This window comes from Pongo abelii, chromosome 13 (assembly GCF_028885655.2).
Source record: "Pongo abelii isolate AG06213 chromosome 13, NHGRI_mPonAbe1-v2.0_pri, whole genome shotgun sequence".
Classification (NCBI taxonomy): Eukaryota; Metazoa; Chordata; class Mammalia; order Primates; family Hominidae; genus Pongo; species Pongo abelii.
Genome location: NC_071998.2, coordinates 31,231,989 through 31,252,387, shown reverse-complemented (window position 1 = coordinate 31,252,387; position 20,399 = coordinate 31,231,989).

The following is a 20,399-nucleotide window of genomic DNA, read 5'->3' as shown; positions in this document are numbered from 1 at the left end:
CGGCCTCCCAAAGTACTGGAATTACAAGGGTGAGCCACCGCGCCCGGCCGCAGACCACTGTTACAAATGATCACCAACTGCTACGCGTTCATAATTCAGAACACAAGAGTGTTTAACTGTTTAACCACACATAAGTTGAAGGTAATGCAATCTGACATCTATAAGAATATATCTTGGGCGTATGGCAACATTGACTTGCAGCAGTGTTTTTAATACTTTTTTTAAAAAATAAGGGAATGTTTTTCTTTCTCAAATGCAATCTCACAATTTATTTGTTTATATAAAAAAATTTTTCCTGAGTGCTTACTGTGTGCCAGAAAGCACAGTACTATAGTAACTAATCAAGAAGATGTATCTCTACGCACAAGAAATTAGTTACGGAGACAAACAATAAGTCAGGCAAGCATTGAGTAAACAATTAGAAAGAGTGCAAAGTGTCATGAAATAAATGAACAGGGCACTGAATGAGGGGGAACCTGCTTACATAGGGAGATCCAAGGAGGGTTCCCGGAGGCAGTTATATACATTTAAGGTGAGACTCAAAGGATCAGAAGGGGACAGCCATGAAGAGAACAGGGAGGTAAGTGAATGAAGCAAACCAAACCAAAGTTCCTGAGGCTGGAAAACAAAAATGTGGAGTGGAGCCAAGTTGCATAACCATGTGATTTCTCTCTAGTAAAGCTCAGCAGCCCAGGTAAAGAATAGAAAAGGAATATTTTGGATTGACATAGAACTGGCAATTGGCTGTAGGTGTCATTTAGGGTCCAAGAGATGGAAAAAATGAAAACATTACTGGAAGAGATCAGTGAGATCCAATATTTACATAGGCAAACCCTCTTTTTTTAAAAAAAAAAAAAAAACTTTTATGCTATCCTTCTAGAGAACTGACTGTTTTTGATCCATCCTGGAGACATGAAAGCACCCAGAACTGTCACTAAAATCTGAAAGTATCTGGAATGGAGTGAAAGTTCACATCATCAAGATTATATCATTTCTTAGAAGACAGCCATCATCTATACATCAACAAATGGAGCCTAAGGCAGCACTTTCTTCAGTAATTTTCCCTGATTCCAAGCCCCAGCTCAGGGAATATTACAAAATCTGTGATCACTTGCCATGTCCCACATATTATCCACTGTTAACATAAATCAAGGCTTCGTGTTTGTAATTTATGTTTCAGCACTTAGAGAATACCTTGCTAGTTATTTTAAATAGATAAATCAAATCAAAATTTTGTTAATAAAATATTAGAAATGTCATAAGACCTCTGATTTATTGAACGATGTCTAACATTCCTGATCCCCATTTATTTCAAGTTTTTAGGAAGAAAAATGGTTAGCTGGCTCATCCTGCTCTTATTTTTATTCCTTCATTTAGGAGATTACATCTCAGCTCCAAAGCCATTTTTAATAATAAGATGTGCAATTTTTAACTGTTGATATTTTAAAAGAGTAAACATGATTAAGATTAATACATGTAGTCCCAGATATACTCAAATAATGGATTAGTCTGTACAGCACATTTGATTCATGTCTGATAGTCAAGCATTTTTATTTTGACTTCATCCTTATACACAGAAATTTACTCCCTTGTTTGCTTAAAAGTCAAAATGGCCTATGCATTAGGAGGAAGTGAATATGGACTGAACACTGCTAGGTAGCACATACCAATGACCCAGCTTATAAACTGTACACATTCACAGGGAAAGACTAGGATGCAGCAAATTAGCATGACAAGACAGAGAAAAATTGGTGTCCATGAATTACACAAGTTTCTTTCCAAAAGTAAAGCTCCAGAAGATGAGAATTCAATAAATGGAAAACACAGAAAGGAGAAAGATAAGCACACAGAAGAGAGGAAAGTATCCTTTCCTCTTCTAGCAAAGAACTACGTCCATACAGATCTCAAGTCAGAAACTGATCCTCAGTTTTAGGAGCCAACTTATTTCTGTTTTCCGTTTGAAGTGTCTGAGGACAAAGGCTTTTGACTGATCTTGGAAATAATAACCAGACTTCTTCATTTACTATTTGAATCCTCTGTGTCTTCCTTGTATTGGTAAACACACACACACACACACACACACACACATACACTAGACACCGATGAAAACTCAGATAAAACAACACAATGGAGCTAGTCACCTTTTGCTGTGCATTTCAGAATGCACGTTTCAGAATGCACAGCAAAAGGATTCATAGCCTGGCATTGTACTGTAGGGTCTTCACACGTCGATTTTTTAGTATTTACACAATAATAGTATTAAGCGCCAATGTGGAAGTTCAAACTAAGATTTATTACAAAATGAGAAATAATCCATGACACAAGGTTAAAAAATGTAAAGGAAAATTGGTTTAATAGTTCCTAAGGTAAATTGTGTCACTCCTACTCAATGTTGATTACATTTAACAAATCATAGAGATCGGGGAGAAAACTTAAACTAGATTCAGCAACTAAATAGTCATTTGATCTAGAAAAACTCAGGAGCTTCAGTTTAGTCATGTGTGAGGTAAGAGTATCAAATAGTGTGATTTCTTTGGTGCTTTTTTAGCCTGAAATACTATGATTGACTCTAAGGGTCATGATATTACTATTATTCTCTTCTATTGGGTATGCTTAACTGACAAATTAGTAAAGTTTAATAAAACACTACACTTTCTAGCCTAGGTCTTGCTACCCCTAAGAAATATTGAGAAAGAACATTTAAAGGATTTTTTTTTTTTTTTTTTTGAGATGGAGTCTCACTCCGTCACCCAGGCTGGAGTACAGTGGTGCGATCTTGGCTCACTGCAACCTCTGCCTCCTGGGTTCAAGTGATTCTCCTGCCTCAGCCTCCTGAGTAGCTGGGATTACAGGTGCTTGCCACCATGCCTGGCTAATTTTTGTATTTTTAGTAGAGACAGTGTTTTCCCCATGTTGATCAGGCTGGTCTTGAACTCCTGACAGCATGATGCGCCCATCTCAGCCTCCCAAAGCGCTGGGATTACAGGTGTAAGCCACCACGCCCAGCCTAAAGAATTTTTAAAACTAATTATTGGTATAAACTGAAACCTAAAGCAATATTCTCCTTTCAATTTCACTCTTTTCCTTATATGACTTGTCCAAAACCAAAAGAAATATGGTACTCTTCTCTCTCCTCATTTATGATAGTTTACTAATGCTCTATCAGTAACTTAATACTAATACTAATATTAGTTAATACTAATACTTACTTAACACTATATAACACATTAGTATTAAAACTAGTGACACATTACTCATTGCACTCACATTACTCCTTGCACACACATTACCTACACTCACTACATACACATTATAGAACTATCAAAAAAGTGTCAATACTCAAATGGCCAAAAACAAATGCTAAAAATAGTATAGTTTACCAGAGTGTCACTTTTAAAACCTATACGTATTTTAAAGGTTAAATAAGAAAGAAAAAGAATTGTTTACTATATCCAAAGAGACATAGTGGGGACAATCAGGAAAATACAGAAGAGTAACAAGGATTCTAAGCAATAGTTAATAAATGGCACACCTATTTTATAAGAGAAATAAAGAAGAAAAAAATGGTTGATACTTAAGCTTAAACTGGGCAAAGATCAAGTTGCCATCAATAATTTTAAACAAGGACTCATAGAATTAGATAACCTAATGTTGAGTCTTTTTTTCCATTTTCAGATTCTTAATTTCTGTGGCTGACCTTCCAGTGATGTTCCCTATACCATACAATGATGATGAATAAAACAAATGAGCAACCAGATGTTAAAAGAATGAGCAAAGTCTCTATATTCCTACAGCTTAAAGTCAAAATTCAAAGTTTCTGTTCCAGAGCCTAATAAGATAAAAGAGAAAAATTCATACTTGAAAGAAAGGCCACCTTGTTAAATAAAGCACTTCAGAGCCCTTCTCTCTCTGAAGCTATTGTCATGAGCCATCTCCATCCATGTTCCTATTAACACAATACTGTAACTGCCTCTGGCATACATTTGAAAAGTGTAGTAGCACCTTGATGTAGCATTTCCAATTTCAGGGACGACAGAGAAGAAGGGGACCCCTGTCTTCTTGGCCAGTAGTGCTAGGACTTTACCAGTACTGTGTGAAGATGCAGTGGGTTGGAATGGCCAGGCAAACCAGGATATGGAAGGTGTAACTTTGCCCAGTTACTTAAAGGGGAAGCCATACATGCTTTTCACTTTCCTGAGACCAGAAAGAAAAGAGAAGAATCACTCTCCCTCTCCTGATTCCTGGACAATTCTAGGAGTCTCACATCTTGGATATTCCTTTGCTCCATTTTGTAGGACTCTTGGCATTATGTGGCCCTGAAGAGATGCCTCAAACACCACATCTAAAATACACAGAGGAATGTGTTGTGGGGAGATAGGAAAACTCGCTAGTCCCCTGCTCCAGCCATGGCTCCCATATTGTGCCCAAGGAATCATTATGAGGAACCAGACTCATTAGAGCTTACTGCTTTATAATGGGTGTCCACATTACACTCCCAGAGAACCCTCACTTAAACTACCCCAAGCTCAAAGAGTATAGAGACAGAAAACAGATGTGTATCTTAGCCCTTCACTGACCTGTAAGGGCAGCAACAAATTGGCCATGTCCCATCCATTTGAACTCAGCCTATGAACCAGAATATTCACTGTCTAAGGTTGAGGCATCCTTCCTCAATCTCAATTATTCCTCTTCCAAATCCAGGTTTTTTTTCTTGGGCCTCCAACAGCTTTCAAAATTATTTCTGGCAATTCTTAGTCTTCTGTTAAGCTTGATTTGGCTAGAAGAATATTGGTTAATATTAACAGTGGGTCCAGGATCCAAGAGCAGAAGCTTATATCAGTAGGGATCCAGTTACATGTACCTAACAAAAAAATGGGCTTTTAGTTTGAGGAAATTGCCTATAAAAGAGGCTTTCTTGCAGAACAGGAAAGAAGCTTATGATCTGGTAAAGTGTTCTGAGAAGAATATTAAATTTGATCCCAAAATGAAAAGGATCCTACTTACAAAGTATTCTTTCTTTAAAATTGAGCACGATCCTGTTAAGCCTTTTATATCTGCTATAGCTCAGATATGATTTGTTTGGCCCCACCAAATCTCATGTTGAAATTTGATACCCAGTGTTGGAGGTGGGGCTCAATGGGAGGGGTTTGGGTCATTGGGGTGGAACCCTTATGAATAAATTAATGTCCTCCCTGGGTACAGGGAGTAGTGAATTCTCACTCTATTAGTTCCTGCAAGAACTGGTTGTTAAAAAGAGTCTGGCTCTGTTGCTTCCTCTCTCGCCATGTGATCTCTACACAGGCCAGCTGCCCTTTCCCTTCAGCCATGAGTGGCAGCAGCCCGAGGCCCTCACCAGATGCCTAATCTTGAACACTCCAGCCAGCAGAACAGTGAGCTAAGTGAATCTATTTTCTTTATCAATTACCCAGCCTCAAGTATTCCTTTGTAGTAACACAAAATGGACCAAGACAACATCTAACTACCAATTATTAATAAAATACAGTAGCTAGAGAAACAAGTTAAACAATACCTTGAGGAAACGATCAACCTCAGAATGTGGAACATTCTGCAGGACTTATGACATGGTTTCTTCCGCCAGTCATGGCATTAAAAAATGTGTGTGTGGGTGTGTGTGTGCTCTTTAGAATGAATGAAACTTTAATGACGTAACAGCTGACTGCAATGTGTGGACCATATTTAGATCCTAATTTACACAAACCAAATCTGAAAAAGGTCTAGTGATGATCAGGAAATTTGAACCTAGAGAGTACAGGGAAATCACAGAGTATGAGATGACTTTAGGAGAAAGTCCTTATCCATTACAAGTCTATTCTGAAGTATTTAAAAGTGAAATTTCAAGAAATTTGAAATTTTCTTTAATGTTTTTAAAAAAAAGTGGGGGATGCAACGAAACAAGATGGGAAAATGTTGATCGTTGTTGAAACCGAGTTACAGGTACATATAGTTTCCTTCTAGTCTCTTGAGAATATTTCAATATTTCCACAATTAAAAAGTTATTTAAAAGCCCACATATCAACCATTAATCTTTTTAAAGTGCATAAATATCATTACTATAACATAATTTATCTCAGGGAAATAATCTAAATGTTTTACAGTAGCAAAAACTTACTTAAAAATATGATAAACCAGCTGGGTGTGGTGGCTCATGCCTGTAATCCCAGCATTTTGGGAGGCTGAGGCAGGCGAATCACCTGAGGTCAGGAGTTCAAGACCAGCCTGGCCAACATGGTGAAACCCTGTCTCTACTAAAAATACAAAAATTAGCTGGACGTGGTGGCGGGTTCCTGTAATCCCAGCTACTCGGGAGACTGAGGCAGGAGGATCTCTTGAACCCGGGAGGCAGAGGTTGCAGTGGGCCGAGATTGTGTCATTGCACTCCAGCCTGGGCAACAAGAAAGAAACTCCATCTCAGAAAACAAAAACAAAAAACCCAAAAAACAAAAAAATAAAACTATGATTAAACCAATGTGATGGAAATTATGCAGCCATTAAAATGACAGAAAGGAGGAGGACAACAAAGAAAAAGCTTATAGAATTGTTATTTTTAGAATAAAGACTAAATCTACATTAGAATCATACTCTTTAAAATATGTATGAATATAAACAAAGAGTAGAAGAGTAAGAAAAACAGTAAGTTGATATGTCTTTAAAGTGTGGGTTTTCTTACTGGTACTATGATATTGTTTCTGAAACAAAATGCTGACATAAAACAACAAAAAATTGATCTAGATCTACATATGCTGAAATGTAGCAAGACGGCGTTACATTAGCTTTGGAAATAGCATTGGCTTTAGAGTCAGACACTCTCGGCAAGTTATTTAAACAATCTTACAATCAGTTTCTTCTTTCTCCATCTCAAAAACTGATATAGCCACCCTTCAGGAATGGTACAAGGATTAGGGATGTAAGTCCTTAGAGATGTGATTGATGTGGTAACAGTAAGTGGGTGATAGGACAACTATCTTGGCATCACAATATTCGGCACATAGTAAACCCTCAATAAACAATACTTATTACTATTATCATATTAAAGGTGGGAGAGTTCTGAGAAAATAGAAAACAGAGACGTGAGCTGATGGTCAAATTCCTGCAGACTTTTATGGCAATATAGCTTTCACACACACACAAAATGAAGATAGGGCAAAGTATAATGAGGAATTCAAATCTTATCAAGGCCAGTTGGAAGTACAGGTTGGCTGGAGAGGGGCTAAGACTCGTATGAGGGGCATGCGGGGATCACAGGCAGGCAGTGAGGAGGTAAATAAAACCAACCTGTATGAAAAACTGAGTTCAAACTACTCTGCAGCTTCAAGGCAAAACCTAGAGGATCAGAGGAAGAGGGAGATAAGCATGAAAGGAGGAAAGGATTTAGGGTACAAGGACTGTTTGGGTACCTATATATGAGGCTGAGGGGTTGGGGCTTTTTGGCAGTGAGAGGCAATCCCTACTTGGAGCTATGATAGATGATACAGTTTCAGAGCTTAAATGAACTGAAATTCATGTAAGATGATCTCATCCTGTCTCTCCATTCTACACGATGAGAAAATAAACTTCAGAAAGGGGAGGGCCCTGGGTACCATGGCAAGGTTGTATGGCACAGCTATGCCTAGAATTCTGGCTTACCCTGAAACCAGTGCTCTTGTGCCTCATTATGCTGCCTCCAAGGTAGATGTCCCATTATCATCACCATGTCAATTATTTTTACCCACATTTATTAAACAAATGAAGCTCTCTGTGCCTTAAAGCATAGAGTATAAGCACTTATTCTTTTCACCAATATCTTTCATATCAGACGCTCCTTACTGACTTCAAATTATTTTGTTGCATGTAACAAAAGAGAATGCAATGAACATTTGTTCTGCAAATATTCCATCAGCACTTACTGTACGTCAGGCACATAAAAACAAATGGCATAGACCCTGTTGTCAAGAAGCCTGCAATACAGTGAAGAATGTTATACACTTTGTAATATTCAATGTGACATGGAATTAAAGAGAATGGAGCTCAGGCTGGGTGCGGTGGCTCACTCCAGTAGTCCCAGCATTTTGGGAGGCTGAGATGGGCAGATTGCTGGAGCCCAGGAGTTGGAGACCAGCCTGGGTAACATGGCAAGACCCGATCTCTACAGAAAATATAAAAATTAGCATTCACCTGTAGTCCCAGCTACTCAAGAGGCTGAGGTGGGAGGATTGCTTGAGGCTAGGAGGTTGAGGCTGCAATAAACCAAGATGGCACCACTGCACTCCAGCCTGGGTAACATAGTAAGACTCTCTCTTAACAACAACAAAAAAAAAACCAGCTCATTGGACTTAAAGGGGAGAGAAGGAAAAAAAAAAACAAAAAAAAAACCAAAAAACTTCACTGAGAGAGAACGCTGGAGCAGACCCTGAGGAAGAGTAGTTAGTTGACCAATAGACAGCAGGACAAGAAGGTAGCCAGTTCCAATAATACGTGCCTGGAGCAAAAGCTTCATGAAAGCTGGTGAGGAATGAAACTGTGAGAATTGCCAGAAAATACAGCAAGCATAATAGTGTGGAAGTTGGGAACGGTTTGTGAAGAGAAAAATCCTAGTCAAGCAAGCTGGCAGAAGAGTCCAAAACAAAGGAAAAACTAAGCTCTTTTAAGTGGTATGAAAATGTTTTTTAAAAGGGGGAGACAAGAAATTCATTTCTTGTCTGTGAGCTCTAACTATAATCAGGTGATTAAAAATGAGTCATCACTGACTGAAGCATAAGAAGCCTCCAGGAACAGAACAAATTCTGGTCTCGTGCAGATTCCAGCAGCTGCTACAAAACCTATATTTAGGGGTGTTTGTCCTGGGGTGAGCATACAGATTTTGGCTTCTTGGCAAAAATTCCTTTTTTTCCCTTTTTTCTAGAATCATGTCTTTTTCCCACTGGCTTTCCCCACTCTCTTGCCCTAGAGAACAGTTGTATTTAAATTTGAAATTTCAGTTGAAAAATACGTGGTCTTTGTGGTGTGATCACTCTGGTTCTGTGTGGTCTCCAACAAATGATCCTTTAAAATCATCCAAAGATGAGGCACAGATGAATAGTCCCCAAGAAGCAGATCCTCCTTCATTAACGAACAACCCTACAGGTATCAATACTATGGACATATTAGCACAAGAGAGAACTACTGATATGTCTACAACTCTGAAGAACATTTTATGAGAGCTGCAACATAGCTTGTGTGCCCCACAGGAAAGTCAAGCAAAGTCTCTTGAGAAAATGGGACTCTCAGAAGCAAAAATGAGCAGGAAACTAACACTTCTGAGGGCCTACATAGTGCTTGGCACCACTCTAATTACCTTACTAATAATAGTAATATTTTTCTTTCCTTCTTTCCTTTTTTCCTTCTTTCATTCAGTTTGATTCTTTCCATTGTCTCATAATAGTCTACACACATTATGTCATTTCTGTGAAGGATGAATTTGGAGATTAATGGTTACAACAAGGAGACTACCAGTGCTAGAATCAGAGAAAACCTGTTTCTTCAAACTCCCAGATATATGTTCTTTATAAAAAGTTCTACTATTTTTCAGACAGCAGAGCATTTAAAGATACACACTGACATGAACATGTGTGTTTTTTTGTTTTGTTTTTTTTTTTAGACAGAGTTTCACTCTTCTTGCCCAGGCTGGAGTGCAATGGCGCAATCTTGGCTCACCGCAACCTCCGCCGCCTCCTGGGTTCAAGCGATTCTCCTGCCTCAGCCTCTCGAGTAGCTGGGATTACAGGCATGCATCACCACGCCCTGCTAATTTTGTATTTTTAGGAGAGACGGACTTTCTCCATGTTGGTCAGGCTGGTCTCGAACTGCTGACCTGAGATGATCCACCCGCCTCGGCTCCCAAAGTGGTGGGATTACAGGTGTGAGCCACCGTGCCCAGCCCACATTTGTATTTCTTAAAATACATAGTGAGCATAAAGAATCCTAAATATTCTGTGAGTTTTGCCTTGTACTTGCACACCCTTCCATTCAAAATTAAAATTAGTATACTTTCTGTAATTGGGTGCTGGGATGAGAATGAATCCAGGAGAGTTAAGAAAGTGTTAGGAAGACTCACCCACCTGGTAAACTCTCTTGATGTGATCTGGCAGTCCTGACCACTGATTTACATTGTTCTCTGCTGCATGCTTGCCTGTGCCTATTAGACTATTAAAATATTAATAGGGTCTTGGTATCTGTCATTATTAATTTTGGCAAGGAACGAGGACATGCCGAGCCATAGTATTGATAGATTTGTAGAATATGTTAATCATAGCACTCATTATTTAGCCAAGTTACTATTTTTTTCAGAGGGTTTTTCTCCACTAATCATTTTTGATATTTAACAATTTTTCATCTCCAGCTAAGCACACTTGTTCCTTAGAAATCTACTTATGTATTTTTATAATGTTTTTATAACAATAATTTACTGAACAATTGTCATGCCCCATCACATAATGACAAAATTTTCTGATACATATCTAGAGAGTTTAGCTAAGAAATAAGTAGATTGTTAAAGGTGGCATTAAAATAATATATTCCTGCTTTTGTTTTTTTTAACTTAAGAAAATTTTTTCAGGTCTGTGGTAGAGCCAGCAAGGCCCAAGGCCAACTTCGCAGGCCACCAATCTCTGAGGACACTTGCACCATTTTTTTTTTTTTTAGTTTCTTGAGAGTTGTTTATTCTTTGTCATAAATAGGTGATAATGTTTAGCAAAAAATATATATATATTTTTCAATGGATATATTCATAAGAATCATCCCTTTTATTCTATTAATGAAGTATGTTGACAGATTTTCTGATGTTACATTCTTGGAATGAAATCTACCTGATTACAATGCATTTTTAAAGAAAGCACACTGTTAGATTCATTAAGCTAACATTTTATTCAAGATTTTTAAAAATCTATTTATAATTGAAATGGGCCTAATTTTTCTCTTAACTAGTCTTACTCTGATTTTAGAATGAATTGGGAATCTTCACTCTTTTTCCATTTTCTGAACAATGTGTAATATACACACACATATGCACACACATACTCACCCCACCCCCTCACCAACCACCCCCCCAACACACAACCCACATTGTTCAGTTTGGTAGAAATGACATATAAAACCCTCAGGCTTTTTTGTTTGTTTCCATTTTTTGGATGAAAGAGTTTTTAAGTATCATTTCAGTTTCTTTTTTTTTTTTTCTGACAGTTTTTAATTGTGCCTTTATTCAACTTAGTTCATTAAAAATGTACTTGTTTCAAAGATCCTATAAATAAAGTCATCACTCACTCACATGGGATATAGGTCACCCCTCAGCATGTTATTTTTTTAAAAAAAAAGCAGTATTTCTTATAGGAATCTTACTGATCACACAGTAGTTACAATAATGTCAGATATGATATATACAGTCTAAACGAGAAAGGCCGGTTAAGAATTTACATAATGTAAAAATACACATATTAAAAGTTAGCCAAGTGGACAGATGCATGCAGCAGGGGGAGAGCAGGTGACAGGAACTCCTTTAACAATCAGTAGAGGGCCTAGATGCAAGGAATCTGGTTTTCCCTGTTACAGTAAACAGCTTTCACTAACGTATACAGGTATTCCATACACATCTAAACATACAAGGGTCACACATTTCAGTTTCTTTGACATTTCCTACTCTGTTTCTTCTTGATTCAATATTGGTAGTTTCATTTTTATTTTCCCCACAAAAATGGCTAATAGTAAAAAAGACTGATAATACGAAGTGTCGGTGAGGATGTGGAGCAACAAAACTCTCATGCATTGCTGGTAGGAATTTAATTGTTATGACTACATAGGAACATTGTTTGATACTATCTATGAATATTAAACATACATGCACCTGATCTCACAGCAATTCTGCTCCTGGGTATATTCCCAAGATAAATAAGTACTTACATCCACCAAAAGACAGACAAAAATGGCCATACCAGTATTATTGATAATATTCCCAAAATGGAAACAATTGACAGTCTCACAACAGTAGAAAAAAAATTGTGGTATATTCATACAATAGAATACTACAAACAATGAGATAGAATAAACTACTGCTACATGCAATATGAATGAATCTCACCAACATAATGTTTTGTGAAAGAAGTAAGGCACAACCAACAACAGCCAAGCCAAGGGCCACATCAGGAATGCAATCCCATTGACAATTGCCACATAAAGAATAAAATATCTAGGAATATAGCTAACCAAGGAGGTAAAGATCTCCACAATGGGAATTACAAAACACTGCTCAAAGAAATCAGAGATAACACAAACACATGGAGAAACATCTCATGCTCATGGATAGGAAGAATTAATATCATGAAAATGGTCATAGTGCCCAAAGCAATTTACTGATTCAATGCTATTCCTATTAAACTACCAATGACATTCTTCACAGAAATAGAAAAAAACTATTTTAAAATTCATTTGGAAGCAAAAAATAGCCCATATAGCCAAGGCAATGCTAAGCAAAAGGAGCAAAGCTGGAGACAATATGTTACCTGACTTCAAATTATGCTACAGGACTGCAATAACCGAAACAGCATGGTACTGGTACAGGAACAGATACGTAGACCAATGGAACAGATGAGAGAGCCCAGAAATAAGGCCACACACCCAGGACCATCTGATCTTTGACAAAGCTGACAAAAACAAGCAATGGGGAAAGGAGTTTCTGCTCGATAAATGGTTCCGGGATCACTGGCTAGCCATGTGCAGAAGAATGAAACTGGACCCCTTTTTTAGACTGTATACAAAAATCATCATAAGATGGACTAAGACTTAAATGTAAAACCCCAAACCATAAAAACCCTGGAAGACAACCTAGGCAATATCATCTTGGACACAGGAATGTGGAAATATTTTATTAAAAAGCCATTAAAAACAATCGCAACCAAAAATTTACAAATGGGATCTAATTAAACTTAAGAGTTTTGGCCAGGCATGGTGGCTCATGCCTGTAATCCCAGCATTTTGGGACGCCAAAGCGGGTGGATCACCGGAGGTCAGGAGTTCAAGACCAGCCTGGTCAACCTGCTGAAACCCCATCTCTACTAAAAATACAAAAAAAATTAGCTGGACATGGTGACAGGCACCAGTAATCCCAGCTACTTGGGAGGCCGAGGCAGGAGAATCGCTTGAATCCAGGAGGCTGAGGTTGCAGTGAGCCAAGATCGCACCATTGTACTCCAGCCTAGGTGACAGAGTGAGAATCCATCTCAAAAAATAAAGAGTTTCTACACAGCAAAAGAAACTATCAACACAGTAAACAGATACCCTACAGAATGGGAGAAAATATTTACAAACTATGCATCTGACAAAGGTCTAATATCCAGCATCTATAAGGAAGTTAAATGAACCTACAAGAAAAAACAAACAACTCGATTAAAAAGTGGGCAAAGAACATGAACAGATACTTTTCTAAAGAAGACATACATGTGGCCAACAAGCATATGCAAAACAGCTCAATCACTGATCATTAGAGTAATACAAATTAAAACCACAATGAGATACCATCTCACACCAGTCACAGTGGCTATTACTAAAGTCAAAAAATATCAGATGCTGGCAAGGTTGTAGAGAAAAGGGAATACTTATACACTGTTGGTGGGAGTGTAAATTAGTTCAACCATTCTGGAAAGTAGTTTGACAATTCCTCAAAAAACTAAAAACAGAACTATAATTCAACCCAGCAATCCCATTACTGGGTATATACTCAGAGAAATATAAATCATCCCACCATAAAGACACATGCATGCAAAAGTTCACTACAGCACTATTCACAATAGCAAAGACATGGAATCAACCTAAATGCCCATCAATGACAGACTGGATCATGAAAATTTGGTACATATATACCACAGAGTACTATGCAGCCTTAAAAAAGAACAAGATCATGTCTTTTGCAGGAACATGGATGATGGAGCTGGAAGCCATTTTTTTAGCAAACTAATGCAGGAACAGAAAACCAAATACATTTTCTCACTTATAAGTGGAAGTTAAATGATGAGAACTCATGAATACAAAGAAGGGTACAACAGACACTGGGGCTTACTTGAGAGTAAAGGGTGGGAGGAGGGAGGGGAGCAGAAAAAAAATAACAATTGGGTACTAGGCTTAGTACCTGGATGACAAAATAATCTGTACAACCAACCCACTTGACATGAGTTTACCTATATAACAAATCTGCCCATGTACCCCCAAACCTAAAATAAAAAGAAAAGAAGGCACAAATGAATACATACTATGGTATGGTATCATTTATATGGAGTTCAGAACAGGCAAAATTAATCTATCATGAAAGAGATCAGAACAGTGGGAGGGGCACCAAGGTGGAGGAGACATGAGAAAGTCTATTGGAGTGCTAAGAATGTTTTACATCTTGATCTTGGTTGTGGTATGTAGTTACATACATACATATGTTTATTCATTGGGCTGATATTTAAGAATATATGCTTGTTGTATGAAAGTTATACCTTAATTTTAAAGAAAGCAACATATTAGCCACATAAGAAGTGAAAAATTTGACTACATAAAGATAAATTATAACCCTAGGACTAACAACATTTAACTCTTAAGCTTTGGTATTTTTTCTTTGTTTGTTCATTCATTTTCCCCTTGTATCCTCTGTTCAATGTTGGCTGCCACAGTGAGACAAACAGAAAGTATGAGGACACTTTTTTCTTGCATCTGTAGTGGAAACCTTAGCAGCAGACAGTAACTGCTCCAGGTCTGTCAAATAGATATGTTTCCTTTTTACTACATTTGATTTCTTTTCCTTTTATTTTTAGTTGACTGTAATAATGGTATGTATTTATAGTATACAGGGTGATATTTTGATACATGTATACAATGTATAATGTTCAAATCAGGGTAATTAGCAAATCCATCACCTCAAACAGTAATCGTTTCTTTTTTTTGGGAACATTCAGAATCCTCTCTTCTAGTTTTTTGAAAATACACAATAAATTATAGTTAACCATATTCACCCTACAGTGCACTAGAGCACTAGAACTTATTCCTCCTATCTAGCTATAATTTTATATCTGTTACCCAACATCTCTCTATCCTCCCTTCCCCATCCCACCCTTCCCAGCCTCTAATAATCACAATTCTACTCTCTACATCTAGAAACCCAACATTTTTTAGCTCCCACATGTGAATGATGACATGCGGTATTTATCTTTCTGTGCATTTCACTCAACATATTATCCACCATGCTCATCCATGTTGCTGCAAATGACAGGATTTTATGTTTATGGCTACAAACTTCAGAAGGATTTCCCTCCCAGCTCCACGTGTGGGCTGCTGCTGCCAGAAGCCTCTCTCCAAGGCTTTGGGAAATTAGCAATTTTCTGGTGGCAATAACCGTTAGAAACCCTGATTTGAATATTATTATCTGAGAGAACTCAACTATTTTTCAAATCGAAAATCAAGACATTTAGTCAGACATGGAATGTACCTGCCTTTTTTTTTTTTTTTGAGACGGAGTCTCGCCCTGTCACCCAGGCTGGAGTGCAGTGGCGAAATCTCAGCTCACTGCAAGCTCCGCTTCCCAGGTTCATACCATTCTCCTGCCTCGGCCTCCCGACTAGCTAGGACTACAGGCGCCCACCACCACATCTGGTTAATTTTTTGTATTTTTAGTAGAGACTAGGTTTCACTGTGTTAGCCAGGGTGGTCTCACCTCGTGATCCGCCTGCCTCGGCCTCCCAAAGTGCTGGGATTACAGGCGTGAGCCACAAATGTTCCCGCTTTTAAAATGAGAAAACTGAAGCAAAAAGTTAAATGACTTCCTAAGAACAGGCAGCAAGACCTGACACACAATAAAATCTAATCTTTTCAAATTGCAGAAGCTTGAAATGTACCAAGCTTAGATTTGGGGGTATGCATTTAACAAAGGAAAACTCAGGTATTTCCCTTCATCAGAGTATAGGATCCAAATATTACTGAAAAGGTAACTAAGAAGTATCTTTTTTTTTCTGGTCACCTAAAATCGTCAAATTATATAGAGAGGAAAAGCACAATACATACAGTTTTTAGGAAGTAATCACAAATTCTCTCTTAGGGTAGTGATTCTTATCCTTCTTTTAGGGGTGAATACCATCACACCCACATGTCTTCCCAGTCTTTTTATTGTCCTCAATCAATTTCCCATGATCATCTCCTGAGAGATCAGCACTTTATCTGCCCCAAGTGGGATGGTGGTGGCAAAATGCATAAGCCATAGTCTTAAAGTAGCAAGGCTTATGCTTCACACCCAATCACCTGTAGCATAATCTATACCTAAATACTCAGGATGAATTAATGCTCACACTATACTTCAGATGGCTATAAGTAAGTACGGTAAGCTCTACTTACTGTAGTATCTTTGACTTCCAAGAAGAGGGCTCTGAAGAAGGGTGAGGGATGCAGGGGGAACCAGAAAATTATTTGGCTGATTGTGTTATCACCATCACTATTTATGAAATACCTCTTAATGTGGCTTCAAGCAGAAGCACACATTTTCAATTTGGAAGTTAAAATAGCTTCAATTGTGCTTTATCTAAGCTGCCTACCACAAATCTGATAATGATACGTGTCTCTTTTAACATGGACAGCATTGCTCTTCCTGGCCCACACTCACAAGATGACAAGTTAAAATAGTAACAACAGGCTTCTTTGATTGTTCCTCCTAGGCTACAACTAAAATGCAAAAACAAAACAAAATGAAACAAAAAACTGTGGGATTGTGTCTAAATTGATGATCCAGATCTCATCTCATGACCTGAAGAAGTTCAGATTTTCTATTGTAAAATGTAAATCTCAGCCCACCTCCCCAAAGCATATGATAATGAATTATGTGAAAGAAAACATTATATAAAACAAAATGCTCCAGAAACAGGGTGTTGTAGTTGACTCATATTTCTCCATGAATTCCTTCTTGCTTTCTACTCCTGTCATTGGAAACTTTCTGAAAATCAGTTGTCTTTCCAACCTTGATATTTAGAATATAACTAAAAATTTCTTTGGTGGTTGAAGCTCCCTTGTGGGTTAATTCCTCATTCTGAAATCAGTGATCAGTCCATGTTACTGCAAGGGTAGAAAACATAACAGAAAGTACAAGAAATTATTGATGCCTTAAATATCCTGAAAGCTATTATTTTTTCATTTAATTCCTAACACAAACACTTTCTTTTGTGATTGCCCTCTTCCTCTAAAGCCTAACATGGGTGTGGCAGCGATGTTTGAGTACGGATATGGGTATGCGTGAAAAAAAGGAATGAACAATTTGGCTATCAAGACTTCCAGTCAATTGAAATTTGCTCCATTATAGACTGAACTACTATACTCCTTTTTTAAATTATTATTTTTTAACTTTTAGGTTCAAGGGTACATGTGCAGGTTTGCTATACAGGTAAACTCATGTCACAGGTGTTGTTGTACAGATTATGTCGTCACCCAGGTACTAAGCCTAGTACCCAATAGTTATTTCTGATGTCAACCTTTCTGAATAGACAGTGGCTCTTTGTCTTACTCTTACTAACTTTGCTAATAATAATACAATTGGGTGGTCCTTTGGACTCAATTTTGTCCCAACCCTAAAAAAAAATTTATTTGTTGAAGTCCTAACCCTCAGTGTGATGGTATTTGGGGGCAAGGCCTTTGGGAAGCAATGAGGTTTAGGTGAGGTCATGAAGGTTGGGCTCACATGATGGAATTAATATCGCTATAAGAAGAGACAACAGGCCAGTCATGGTGGTTCACACCTGTAATCCCAGCACTTTGGGAGGCCAAGGTGGGCAGATCACAAAGTTAAGAGATCAAGACCATCCTAGCCAACATGGTGAAACCCAGTCTCTATTAAAAATACAAAAATTAGCTGGTTGTGGTGGCACACGCCTGTAGTCCCAGCTACTCGGGAGGCTGAGGCAGGAGAATCACTTGAACCTGGGAGGCAGAGGTTGCAGTGAGCTGAAATCACGCCACTGCACTCCAGCCTGGCGACAGTGAGACTCTGTCTCAAAAAAAAAAAAAAGAAGACACAACAAAGAGCTTGCTCACTCTTTCTGTCCCTGCACTTGTGCACACAAAGAAGAGGTCATATGAACACACAGTGAGATGACAGCTGTCTGCAAACCAGGAAGAGAGTCCTCACCAGAACCTAATCATGCTGGTACCCTAATCTCATACTTCTAGCCTCCAGAACTAAAAGAACATAAACTCCAGTTGTTTAAGCTACCCAGTCTATGGTATTTGTTATTATAGCCCAAGCTAAGACAGGCGGAAAGGCAGAGATATTTTGAGAAGAGTCATTTCTACAAAAACAGAGTTGTTCTAAATGAAATGGCAAGATATTTCATCTTCTTCATACTAATATTTATGAAAGTTTCATTAAACACCACTTGGCCAGTACTCAGGACTGCCACCCTCAGAACGGCAAACAAAAGCACATGATTTGAGGAACAAAAGAGTGGACACAGAGCCTCTCAGAAGATGGCTCCATCTTCTGAGATGATCTTCTGAGATCATCAATTTTCTGCACCTGATGTCCTACTCCAGTTGTAGTAGATAAGAGCAAAGACACTTCCTGATGCTGTGGAAAATGCTGGAGCCCTGCTGATGGAGAGGCCAACACTGGGACCAACAGAAGGCTGGACATTTATCTGCTGCAGCCCTTCTGCACCTGGGCCCTCTTCAGGCCTTGTACCTTGCACTCCCCATGCCACTGTAGCACCTGGTAAGCTCAAGTTAGGTATTTGAAGAGATCATTTGCCCCCAACAAAGAATCACTTAAAAGAAAAAGGAAACCACTAAATTCCACTTGACAAACCAGTTTGTTCAGTTCTGACTTTTGCAAATTTGAAACTTTCCTTTGGCACCATATGATTCTGTTACATTAGGGCTCATCAATGCTAAGCTACACAGCTAGGTCTACCAGCTGCCAGTGGTCAAGAATGAAAGAACCTCTCAGAGAGAAATCAGTTTCTAATAACCTAACAGTTTTCCTTGGCTATTACAAAAAAAAAAAATAGAATAAAATGTCAGTGCCATGCAGGCAAGTACAGACATGGAAATGAAAGTTCTGTCTACAACTGCAAGATTTGTTTTTTAATAAAATTGATTGGGACCAACTCAAGATAACTGCTAGAAGACGCAAGATTTTACTTTTAGATATGTCATTTGTTTTTGTTTCCAATCTGGGCTCAAAAGAAACGTTGCTAGTGTTTTTCCAGTGGCACAATGCAGTTCTAGAAGAGTTAAAATAAGAAACCCTACCTGCTTAATCTGCCAGAAAACACATGAGAGGAGCAATCAGCTCTGGGAAGAGTTGCTCTGAATGAGGTATGCCTGGCTGCTTTAGGCCAAGCTGTTTGTCAGTCTTTCAAAATTCAAGTCATTACCAGATGCTGATCTACTATAATATTGTGATATTTTATCTGATTACACTTACCTGATTGTGCCTTATCTGCTATTTGCCTTCCCATTCTTCCATGTATATTAAATGCAGGTGCTTTTATTATTCTGAAAGCTAGAAAGTGTTGACTGTTCTGAATATAAATGGGGATATTATATCATTAACTTGCTCCGAAAGCAGGGCCATTCACTGTGTAAATCACATGCAAGGTACCTAGTGGAGACACAATAAACCATAATGTCTTGAGAAAGAAAGCAATGAGGAATGGATAAGGCGATAAAAATTTAAGGCATTGTTAAAGAAGGATAATCTTCAAAATCCTATTTGGTTCTAGCATTTGTTTATAATATAACCTTTATATTAGAAACTTTTTTAAGTTCATAAAAAAATCTTTTAGGGGAACCATCACAACACGGAATGCTATCTCTAATAGGATTGCATAAAAACACTATCACTAACATTCTATGGCTTGTTTAAGTTGGGAAGACATTTTGAATATACTAGTCTAATCTTTTAGAGAAGTATACTTTGCTTTGGCAAATATATTCTTACCCTACCTGGGTGTATTGCTCAAATAAGGTAAATAAATGGCCAAATGCTTTAAGCATTTTCCAGACATTAAAAGGTGAATAATTTAGAATCTGGTTGCATATTTCAAAGGAAGTAATACGCAGTGAATTAAGGCGGAACCGTGACAAAGTGCAGCTGCCCAGTAGTCTGGGGTTATACGCTCTGCTTAGCTTCAGCTATGTGGGCCTCACTAAAAGTTAATCCACAGTTATTTAAGTGGAAATTTTCAGAAAATCCATTTCAGAGCAAATGTTATGTGAGAGTCTAAATGAGCCACTGCCCTCCATTTGATAGACTATCAGATGCCCTGATCATATTTACCAGTGGGTCAGATTCCTCTAAGATGTAACAGCTGTGTAAAGGAACACAGGCTACAACCTTTGCCAGAAAGACTGTCGCCAAAGTC